The sequence below is a fragment of the Lissotriton vulgaris genome, chromosome 3_1 (assembly GCF_964263255.1).
Source record: "Lissotriton vulgaris chromosome 3_1, aLisVul1.2, whole genome shotgun sequence".
Taxonomy (NCBI): domain Eukaryota; kingdom Metazoa; phylum Chordata; class Amphibia; order Caudata; family Salamandridae; genus Lissotriton; species Lissotriton vulgaris.
Window position 1 is genome coordinate 743,171,918 of NC_141689.1, and position 12,287 is coordinate 743,184,204.

Here is a 12,287-nt window from a genome sequence, read left to right on the forward strand (position 1 = left end):
TCATGCTCAGAGGGGTCTTGATTTCATGCCTAGGGTTATCTTGGAATCAATGTAGGCGGACGATGTGACTCTCTACGTCAACCACCATGAGACCAATCTTGACCCCCTTATACGAGAAATCACCAGATTTGGTTGACTTTCAGGTGTTAATGTTAACTGGGGGAAGTCTATAATTTTTCCACTCTCGGCCGCTATGGCCATATTTCAGTCCGAATTCCCTCTTAAATGGGCAACCTCTCTAGTGAAGTGCCTCAGTATCTGGATTAGTAGGGACCATGAGGAACTGTGTAGATGCAATTATGGCAGGCTCATGGAGTGGTTGGAGAGCAGACTATCCCGTTGGAGAGTGCTCCCTCTCTCTCTGGCTTGCCGGATTGCCATTGCTAAGATGGTGGTCCCACCAGAATTTCTCTATGTGTTTGCGAATCTCCCACTCCCCCTCACCTCTGAATTAAAGAGGAGGCTGCAAACATGATTTTCCTTACGTGGGCGGCCGTGCAACCTCGTGTAACCTGGGAAGCCCTCACGGTCTCTTTTGAGCAGGAGTGCTTGGGAGCGCCTGACATGGAACTGTATCACAGTTGTGCGCAGACCCAGGTTGGGTTTTACTACATTTAGCCAACTTTTTCCATGGCACATACCGCTTCCAAAAGCGACCAAGTGGAGCCTGTGCCACTCCACATGGCACTGTTTCATGCACAATGTTGCCCTCGGCCTGGGATTCATACATTAGATTGTACGGTTTGGATGTGGCAGTAACTGTGCAGCAGGGCGCGTCTGGATCCCATGTTCGCCCCATCAGTACCACTCAATAGACACCCAGTGCTGCCTATCACAGCCGAGCCATCTTCTGCGCAAGCTCCTGCGACATACACTTGGGCATGGTTTCCCAGACGGTGTCGTCATTGATCTAGACACCGCATTGGGAGAGGACCACACTGGCTTCCTTGATAGAATGACTGTAGTATCCTGTGTTTGTGCCCTTATGGCACTGGTAGTTGGAACCCTGAGTGTTGGGAGTTCCGAGGTGACGAGTGGAATGCTGACAGCCTTGTCAGTTGGTGGCTGTACTCTGAGGCTGTCGCTGTGCTGCTCTTGAGCGAAATAAACCTACTCACAGCAAGCTACACCTGTGACTCTTCATTTACACTACAGAAATGTTGGCGACGATGCTCAAGAGCATGTAACGGACCTGCTGTTTTACCTCGTTATTCCTGGAGTATCCTGAGTGATGGTCGGTGTGCCTCAGCGCCGGCGAAGAAGAGGAGTCGCATTGAGGGAGAAGAGCGGAACCCACAGAAGGAACCTGCCCTGAGCGGAGCGCACGACGACGGACACTTCCAGATAAGTGCTCCGTCTTGTTTTCCTTGCGCGCCCATCTGGGGGCGGAGAGCTGAAGCGCAACGGTCGTGGTTGGTGCTGTGTGGAGCGTGTGGTTGGCAGCGTAAGGCACGCTGTTTACGACCCGTCGGCCATTTTGACGGCGACGTTTGTGGTTGGCAACGCGGGTCCACGCACGCAGCGGCCATTTTGTATCTTGAAATCTACGTGGTTGGCAAATCACGAACAATCACCAATACTGTTGTGCTACACGTTGTGGGGCAAGCCTCATATGAAAACGCTGTGGGTCAAAGTACTTTTAAATCCTAAACAACGTTTCCCTCTATAACGCGCTACCTCTACTTTTTCAGTCATTTTAAAAAAAAATAAAATATTTCAGTGAAACCGGCACCCACTGACTCAAAAGGGAATCAATTAAGGCAAAACGAGTTTTCTCCTCTGCATTGTGTCTTTCTACTTTTCAAGTCTGCTTTCTAAACGCTCTAAGGGAAAGCTGTTCTTCAGTTGGCACAGCGACATCACAAGACTTGTCTTCCTTTTGTTTCTTTTTCATTCAAATTTACTTTGTCTTGCGATGCAATCTGTTTCGCCTCCACCTCCTTTCCTGGAAACTCCAGGGAATCCGCCGATAATTTGGAAGAAGTGGTTCGACGCCTTCGAAACATACCTTGGTGCAATAGGCGCGTCTAGATACCGCGCAGAAAGAAAGAAGTGTCTTCTCTTGCACTCTTTGGGTTTCGAGGGTAGGGAAATCTTTAAACACTTACCTCCTATTGCAAGAAACAATGAAGATGACATCGATGACTATGTTGAGACAAGGATGAAATTGGAGTTGAGGTTTGACGTGAAACCTAGCCTCGTTGTGATCAGGCATACATTTTTCAAAAGGGACCAACTTCTAGGCGAAGATGTGGAAACCTATGTATCCATTCTGAGACAATTGAGTGCTGAGTGCGAGTTCGAAGGATTCAGAGAACAATTGATTAGGGATCAATACATCTGCAAGTGTACAGACAAATCGATACAACAGAAATTGCTCACGTTAGGGAATCCTACTCTGGAGGAAGTAATCCGTACAGCCAAAAGTATTGAACTATCGAAGAAAGAGGTTAAAGAACTTGAAAAGAAGAACGAAGAGACAGTCTCCATTGTGAGGTCCAAGGAGAACAGAGAATCCAGAACTGGTCCTGGTCAACAACCTCTTGAGAGGAACTTTCCTCCTTATCCACAACGCAACGATAGGAATGTGTTTTCTAGACGTGACATTTGTTATAGATGTGGGAATCCCTCTCACAATAAGGACAATAAGTTCTGCCCGGCTAGGAGTGCTACTTGCCGCACCTGTGGAAAGTTTGGTCATTTTGCCAAAATTTGCCAAAATCCTAGGCAGGGAAATATGAGTTATGGCAATAAGTCTCAGAGTCAGGTTAACACTACTGGGGTAGGATGTGTAGCAGAATGCAATGATAACACCAGCAGGGGGGAAGATCACATTAGTACCATCCAAGATGATCTTAGAGATATGGTTGTTGTGGTTCGTGAGGGTGAGATTTGCGTTGATGTGTTTACCAAGGTCGACAAAGACATGGTCATTGCTGTGCGTGATGATGGGGTCATTGTTGGTGACCCTGCGGATTGTGTGGATCCTTATGAAAATTTTGGTGTGGGTGATAAAATCATTTCTTTATTAGTAGACTCAGGAGCAAAGGTCACTATGATCACTCAAGAACTATTTAATGAGACTTGGCCAGGAAGAAAACTTGAACCTCCCGACAGGGCTCCTGTGTCCTTTGAGGGGCGCAGAATAGCTTTGGATGGGTATTTTGAAGATATCATTCAGTTCAGGGGGAGGAAAATTTTTGGGAAAGTTTATGTGGCTTGCAAGGGTCTTAACATTTTGGGGTGGTTCCATGGTGGTTTGTTTCGTTTAATATTAAGACCAGGTGCAAGAGAACAGGTGGGAATGGAAGAGGATGTCTTAATTTCAGAGAGTTTGGCAGTTGTAGAAACTGATGACTATGTAGTGGGTTTGGCCATTAAGTTTCCTTCCGTTTTCGGTAAAGGTCTTGGAACAATTAGAGGTTTCGAACACGAAATCAGAGTTAAGGAAGGGGCCATTCCAGTCAAGCATAAGGTGAGGGGTGTCCCTTTTAGTGTCAGGGACAGTCTTGAAAAGGAACTCATGGATTTGTGCAAAAAGGGTATAATTGAACCCATCGAATCATCGTTGTGGTTGTCTCCTCTTGTTGTTGCAAGGAAAAGGAATGGAGATTTATGCGTCTGTGTCAACTTACGCAGCCTGAACAGGAACATCTGGGTTGACTCGCACCCTTTGCCTAAGATCACTGATTTATTGTCTCTAACCAGGGGCGCTAGGTGGTTCACTAAGTTGGATCTAGCATCTGCTTACCACCAGGTGGTGTTGAGTGAGTCTTCTAGGCACTTAACAGCTTTCGTTTCGCCTTTTGGCAGCTTCCAATACTGTAGAATGCCCTTTGGTCTTGCCTCTGCGGCAGCAGTTTTCCAGAGGTTAATGAGTCAGATGTTCAAGGACACTCCCGGAGTGATCGTTTTTCAAGACGATGTCTTAATTTTTGGGCAAAGCAAAGAGGAACATGATGCTTCTTTGAGTCAGGTGTTAGGCATTATGCAAAGCAAAGGAGTTGTTCTTAAAAGGGAGAAGTGTGTTTTCCTTAAAGAGAAAATGGAATTCCTTGGGCATGTAGTCTCTCACAAGGGGGTTGAGCCACGTCCAGGGTTAGTAAAAGCCATTGTCGACGCATCTCTTCCCCTGGATAAACCTGGTTTGAGATCCTTTATAGGGTTGAGTGAATTCTACTCCAGATTCATCAAGGGTTACGCATCAAAAATTCAACCTTTAACCAACATGCTTAAGAAAAATGTACCTTTTGTGTGGAATGAGAACTGTGATGAAATTTTTCGTTGGATCAAGTCTCAGCTAGTGAGTGACAGTGTTCTCAGAGCTTTTGACCCCAATAAGGAATGTGTGGTGACTGTTGATGCTAGCGGGTTTGGTCTAGGGGCTGTGCTCACCCAGAAGAATGGTCAGGCTGATAACACCATAGCTTATGCGTCAAGAGTGTTGCGTGGTGCAGAAATGAATTTCTCGGTCATCGAGAAAGAGTTATTGGCCTGCTGGTGGGCAGTCAGAAAATTCAATTCCTTTCTCTGGGGCAGTCATTTCACTATACGCACAGATCACAGTCCTTTGGTCTCAATTTTGTCTGGTGAAAAGATTAAAGAGCACACCCCTAGAATTGCAAGGTTGTCAACCAAGCTTCTACAGTATGATTTTGACATTACCTATTTGCCTGGAGCCAAAAATATCAGGGCTGACTACTTCTCACGCTTTCCTATCTCTGGCAATGACTCCGAGGTTGAGAGGGAAGATGATCAAGAGGATTGTTTTGTAGCGGCATTAGACTTAGAAGGCATGTGTGCTGTGAATGAAACTGAATGGAGAGGAGAATTGGCAAAAGATGTCATCCTTGCTCGTGTCATTGATTTCTTGAAGTCTGGTTGGCCGAGGGAGAAGTATGTCTCTGGACCCTTTCAGACGTATGTCAAGGTTGCTGAAGAACTCACCGTAGAAGATGGTATTCTTTTGCGATGTGGTAGGCTGATTCCTCCGGAGAGTTTGAGGGCACGCCTTATGGACGGTGCACATGAGGGTCATTTAGGGAAAACTTTCACCAAACGCAGGTTGCGAGATGTTTTTTGGTGGCCACAAATGGATGCGTGTGTTGATTCTATGATTGATGGTTGTGTCATTTGCAACAATTCTGACAAAAGTCTAAAAGTGAGGACGCCACCCCTGGAACCGGTTCAACTTCCAGAAAGAGCTTGGGAAAAAATTGGAGTTGACCTGGTCGGGCCCTTTAACCTCTTACCTTCCTCCTCACGATATGCTATCGTGGCCATTGATTACTATTCCAAGTGGCCAGAGGTTCGGTTCATCAATGAGCCCTCCTCTGCTAATGTCATCCTGTTCCTGAAGGATATCTTTCTTAGAGAGGGTTTTCCTTCATGTATCATGACCGACAATGGGGTACAGTTTGTTAGTTCTGATTTCGAGTCTTTTCTTACCCAAAGTGGAGTCTCTCACAAGAAGAGTTCCTTGTACCATCCCCAGTCCAATGGCCTTGTCGAGAGAATGAACCGTGTGTTGAATAACTGTGTGCAATGGGCCATTGCCAGTAAGTGTGTGTTGGAGAACGCTGTTCGCTCCATGCTATGGTTTTACCGTTCTACCGCACATTCTTCCACTGGTTTTTCCCCTTTTGAGCTTCTAAGAGGGAGGAAACCGTCGACTAAGATTTGTCCAGGTTGGATGTCAAAGTGGGTCAAGATGGATGTCATAGATGGCATTGATGGTCTTGTGAGAGAAAACGTTAACAAAGCCCAGGCTAGGCAGAAAAGCCATTTTGATGAAAGGAAAAGGGTGGTGTCTCATGGTTTCTGTGTTGGTGATGTTGTTCGCATTAAGAATCCTGCTCATGTCACCAAAGGCAGGAGTAAATTCTCTGAACCGTTTGTTGTCAACAAGGTTTGTGGCAATGCTGTGCAAGTTAACAACAACCATTGGTGGAATGTCTGTAAGGTTGTCAAAGTTAAAGTTGCCTCCTCTGCATCCACCAATTCAGGCAGCAACCCTTGTAATGAAGATTTGTCGCCCACACTTCGCAGGAGTATGAGAGTACCCAGGATTCCTGTCAGGTTCAGATAGTTCTGTTTTCTTTTCCTGTCCTGCTATGTGAGGTGCTTACCCTGTTTTGTGTTTCTCAATGTTTTCTTTCTGTTTCTTTTAATTTCCTTTCTTTCCTTCTTGCCTTTTCCTTAGTTCTCTGTCCTTTCTGTCTATCTCTTTACCCTTCTCTTTTCTTCCTTTTGTTTGCAGAAATGAGGATAATGTAGTATCCTGTGTTTGTGCCCTTATGGCACTGGTAGTTGGAACCCTGAGTGTTGGGAGTTCCGAGGTGACGAGTGGAATGCTGACAGCCTTGTCAGTTGGTGGCTGTACTCTGAGGCTGTCGCTGTGCTGCTCTTGAGCGAAATAAACCTACTCACAGCAAGCTACGCCTGTGACTCTTCATTTACACTACAATGACCTACTTCCAAATGTGGGCTGCGCTTCAAGCCTAGTATCTCTCGTTTCCGCCCACAACATTTCAAGTCCTGAAAGCATTTTTAATGAATCCCTCGCCCACAAACGTATTCCATGTATTTACTCTGGCATGCAGCATGAATCGCCAGTCTGCATACCCCCTCCACAGCGCGAAAGGGAGGCTTGCTTGGGAACTCCGTTTGGGGAAGGGGTATGGGCATACTGCTGCGTACAGTCAAATTATTGCTGCTATTTCATTTTATATTCCTCCACAGGTTATGCAGTGGGGTTTAGTGTGGATGCGAGATGTGCGCGGTGCAGAATGCCCAAGGCCCCCTTCATACACCTGGACTGGGAATGCTTGAAAGTTGCCAACTACTGGACCTGCATTTTTGAGGCACTGGATGAAATGCTGGAATGTAGGTTGGAGTGCTCTCCACTTCTTGTTTTACTAGGCTATGTCAAGGACCTCCCGACAGACATTAGGAGACAGGATGCCATAATGCTGCTATTGTCCAAGAGGCGGGTGGCTTCTGCTGGGGCCGTAAGCGTAAACTGCGTAGGGATGACTGGCTTAAAGACGCTGCTTTTTACCATAACCAATTGTCAGAATTCTAGGAACTAATGCCGACACAGTCACACCCTCACAACATCTGGCAACCCTAGCAAAATGTTCTACAACTTCACTCTGCGGAACGCGCAGATGCTCCGCTGCCTGAGGTGTGAACAACCATAAAGATGCATGTGCCACTCTAGGGGGCTGCACCACATGTCGGAGTACCTCTCTCCCTAATTTGACCAGAGAGACACCCTTTCTCCTTTTTTCCTTTAAATGTCGTATACTTGTAAAGCGCACAGCTGCCCCAGCTGGGGAACCCATCCTGGCTTTCCCTGTGAGATGGTCCCTCCTGGGCATCTCCAAGGTGAAGACAAGCATCCCCGGCGCTGATGGGGCCGTTAGTAGAGATTAAGCAAGCTATTGCCCAGAGTTGCTGAATGGGACCCATGGTTGGAGTAGGCACTGAGGCGAGAATTATCGAGTCCGATGACCCTGGCCCAAGACCCTGCCACGTCGGGAATCAAACCCTGGTCCCGGGCTGACCTCTGCTTCCGGGTCTGCCGCCTCTAACCAGTGAGCCACACCACACCACTATCTCTCCCTATTCCTCCCCCCTCTCTTGTCCCCCCTACACTGATCTATGCTTCTGATCCCCCTATCCATTCTATCTACTTCTCTTCTTTCATTTGGTTGACTGGTGACTGCTGCCCTCCGGGATGATGCAAAAACTGGCAAGAATATGAGTCACCTCAGAACTTGGCATGCATGACCGAATTATCAACTACCTGACTTGAAAGCTGTACAGATGAATGCATACAGTTGCTGACTTACCTTTTAAAGGTTTCTTTACTACCCTCCTCTCCCGGGGCAGTATGTCGCAGTTTTGTATTTGCTAACAATCTATGAATAAAGTTAAAAAAAAAAAATTACAAGAGTTTGAGTTTAAGGGTGTGTATTGTTACCGCAATTCTTGAGAGATCTGGGAATGCTGTGTTCTGGGGTGTCTAATCATTTGTTTCACTGTGACTGAGTAGGAGGGCACGTGAGACACTATTGCTAATTGGTTCTGGGCTCATGGGTACTATGGTGGTAGGAAGACTCATTCCCTATACACTAAGGTCCTATAATCCTGCGCATAGTTCTGTGTGTGTGCGGAATCCCTTCAACAATGCCAGTTAAATGCCTATCTCTCTCTAATATATCAAGGTATTTCTATAGAAATACACAACATTATGCTTGAGGTACATCAGTCTGGGTTTTATGAGAAGTGAGTTAACCCTTTGGGTGCTCATGACGAGCTGGACTAGTCATGGCACACAGTGGTTGTGTGCTCATGACGAGTCCAGCTCGTCATGGGACCCACCCACGGGGGAGCGCAGGCACTCCCCCCAATTTTTGTATTTTTACAGGGGAAGGCAGGGGAAGCCCTTCCCCTGCCCCCTGCCCCCGTTATCGTCATGAATGACGTCAGCATGTGAGGCGCGCTGACGGCATTGGGGGTTCCTCTTTGTTCTCCGATGCATAGGATGCCATTTGCATCCCACGCGTCGGAGAAGAAACAGGTAAGTTTTGGGGCTGGGGAGGGGGGATTTAACTAAAAGAGGCATCGGGGAAAGGAATGAGTTTTCCTTTACCCCAATGCCTCTTTTGTGCATTCCTGCTGCACGATTGTGCGATCGTGCAGCAGGAATGCCCACTAGAGCCAGGGATTTTAGTTTTTTTTAAATTCAAAGTGAATTTAGATGTTTGTGGGAACGGCCCCTTAGGCAAGGGTTGCTCCCCCTAAGGGCCCTATATTTCTGGATGGGTGTGCCCCCCTGGGGGGCAGAATTTATCATTTATGTGTGTTTTGTTTGGGGGAGCATCCCCTTAGGCAAGGGTCGCTCCCCTTATGGGCACCCTTTTATTGGATGCCTCTGCCCCCCAGGGGGGGCAGATTTATAGAATACGTCTATTTCGTTGTTTGGGGGAGCAACCCCTTAGACAAGGGTCGCTCCCCTTATGGGCCCTATATTTATGGATGTGTCTGCCCCCCTGGGGGAGGCAGACTTTTAGGTGTGTGGTTGGTTGTTTGGGGGAACGGCCCCTTAGGCAAGAGTCGCTCCCCTCTGGGCCCTATATTTTCAGATGTGTCTGCCCCCTAGAGGGGTGCATATTTTTAAAATACGTCTATTTAGTTGGTTGGGGGAGCGGCCCCTTAGGCAAGTGTTGCTCCCCTTATGGGCACCCTTTTATTGGATGCATCTGCCCCCCAGGGGGGGCAGATTTATAAAATACGTCTATTTCGTTGTTTGGGGGAGCGGCCCCTTAGGCAAGGGTCGCTCCCCTTATGGGCCCTATATTTTTGGATGTGTCTGCCCCCTGGGGAGGCTGATTTTTAATTTAGGTGTGTTTTTGGTTGTTTGGGGGAGCGGCCCCTTAGGCATGGGTCGTTCCCCTCATGGGCACAATAATTTAGGATGTGTCTGCCCCCCAGGGGGCAGATTTTCAATACATTTTAATAAAAACGGCCCACTAGACCACCAGGGAGTGTATAGTGGGGAGTGGCCATTTGTGCTGGCCATGTGCTGTTTCCCTCTTCAGAGCCTTGAACATGCTCAGAGAGTGCTAGCTAGTAGAAGGCACCTGCTCCTAGTATAGGACTGTCAGGCTATTCTTGCTGATGTAAGGAGAAGTAACTCTCCTCCCACTTTGTTGAGCAAGCAAGTATTGTATACCCATATTAGCAATTTTGCAAACTTACATGTGCCAGGACCTCCCCTTGGTTATATACTGACTAATGTAACCTAAGCATATATAAGGTCCCTGTTTTCTGTACTCCTTAGAATGCCTCCCGCGGTATGCACCTGTCACAACGCAATTTTTACTCCGCACTACCACTACAACGCAGGCATTACAACGCATACCGTTACAACGCATTGCGCTGGGGGGCGCTCTAGGATAAGAGGTAAGTTTAATTTACTATCCAACACCTTCCCTAGGGTCCACGGGGACTGGAGTTAGAATAGTAAATTATACTTACCACTATCCAGCACCCCAAAGCGCTATGCGTTGTAGCGGTATGCGTTGTAAATACCGCGTTGTAATGGTATGCGGAGTAAAAGTATGCTTTGTAACGACATACATCCGCCTCCCGCAGTTCCTGAGGGTACTGTGTAATGGTGGAGAAGCGTGGCTCAATGGTTAGAGCAGCAGACCTTGATACAGAGATCTGTCCCGGGACCAGGGTTCAATTCCCACCTCGGCGGCTCTTGGACTCAATCTCCCCGGACCTGATAATTCTTGCCTCGGTGCATAGTCTAATCATGGGTCCCACTCTGTGACTCTGGGCAATAGCTTGCTTAGTCTCCACAACGGCCCCAGCAGCGCTTGGATGCCTGGCTTCAACTTGGGTACCCAGGAGTGGACATCTCACAGGAAAGCCAGGAAGGGTTCCACAACGGTATGAATACAGCGCTACAAGACCTCTGGGTAGAAGGTGTTATATAAATACAAACACATTTACATTTACGTAGTCTCCCTCATCTGAGGTTATTAAAATATGTATTTTATATAACAGATTCTGTGCCAGTCTCTTCTTTGTTGGTTTAAAAATTAAACAGGTTTATCAGTGAGACCCCTGACAAGGTTTCTATGTTCTACACTTGGGCAAGGGTCACTCCCCTTTGGGGGCTATGTCTTAGGCTGTCTGCCACCATGGGGGGCATATTTAGCTATTTTTTAATTTAGGGCCCACTAGGCCATCAGGAAGTTATTTATAGAGAGTGAACCCTTGGGCAAGGGTCTCTCTCCTTCGCGGTCAATATTTGTGGCTGTCTCTGGCCCCCAGATCGCCATGTTTAAAAAAAATATTAGGCCCACTAGACCACCAGGGATTTGTTTGTGTGGAGTGGCCCCTTGGGCAAGGGTTGCTTCCCTTTGGGGAGCATTCATTTGCCCGTTTCGGCCACCCTGAGGGGCAGATCGGCTGATTTGTTTTTTTGTAGACCTACTATGCCACCAGGGTTTTTTTTTATATTGGGGAGCGGCCCTTGGGCAGGGGTTGCTCCCCTTTATGGGAGGATGATTGTTGCCCTTTCTGTACTCTTTGGGTGGAAGGATAGCAGTATGTTTTTAAGCCCATCCGCCCCCGAGGGGGGCAGAAGCCACTAGACATCAGGGTTTATAAAATGTTTGTGTTGGGGAGTGGCCCCAAGCATTGCTCTCCTTTTACTGGGGTGATTATTTAATTTATAGTCTTAGGTCCACCTACCCCTTATGTTGGCTGGTAGATTGTGTGTGGACTGTTGCATTATTTGCATACGTGATTGTAATGTTTTTTTCACCTTTTTATTCTAGTGTAAAGCTTTTGTTTCCTGTTTCTGGTTTCGACAGTGGTTGTTCTGCAGTTTTGCGTAGTTGCATTTTTTTGGTAAGAACATTTTTTTGTTGTATTTTCTCCAAATGAGTAATATTGGAAAGTATGAATTAATTTTGTAAGTTGTGTCATAATGGCAGCATATTTAGTTAGTGTTTTGAGCATGAAATTCTCTGCGATGTGTTTTGCATGGTCTTATGTGTAATTTCTTTTCTCTTTCTTTTTTAGTAGGATATTCTTGATCCATACTGTGTATGTGCAAAGTAGGTGGTGCTGAGTTTATCTGCCTCTGGCATGTGAGTGGTATCGTTTTGGAGTATCTAAACTCAGTTTTGTGTATACTGGTGACAACTAGTTGTCGTGCTAATATAATATATTACTCTACTTGAAGGATGATAGGGGCAAATGAATTGACCATCACGTGTAAAGTTGGCTCCAGGTTACAATTACGTGAGTTCAGGACTGCTGTGCATTCCTGACTATAGTCTTTTTGCTATATATATGTGGACCCTGTTGTTTTCTGAATCTTTTTCTAGAGTGGCAACTTTTATTCTTAAAACCTCCTCATGACATATATAGATGTTGTGAGTCGTCCGTTGATATTTGATGGTTATTAACAACTGAGAAAAAATACACCGTCGAAGTAGATTAGATTTTAAAATGGTTGAACAATGGACTAGTATTTATGACAGTATTGGTGGCGTGAAACACTCGGTGAAGTGTCCTTAGCTTTGTGGTCGCCACGTGTTTGAGTCTGCTGGTAGCCGTCCTGTTAAGAAAGTTTTTTTAAGAAGATAGTTAATAGATTTCTGTCAAGATACAGTTTGAAGACCACAATAAAAAATATTTGAACAACAACCTGAAGGACCGCTACTCTTTTTTGTGAACATATATGAACACTCCGT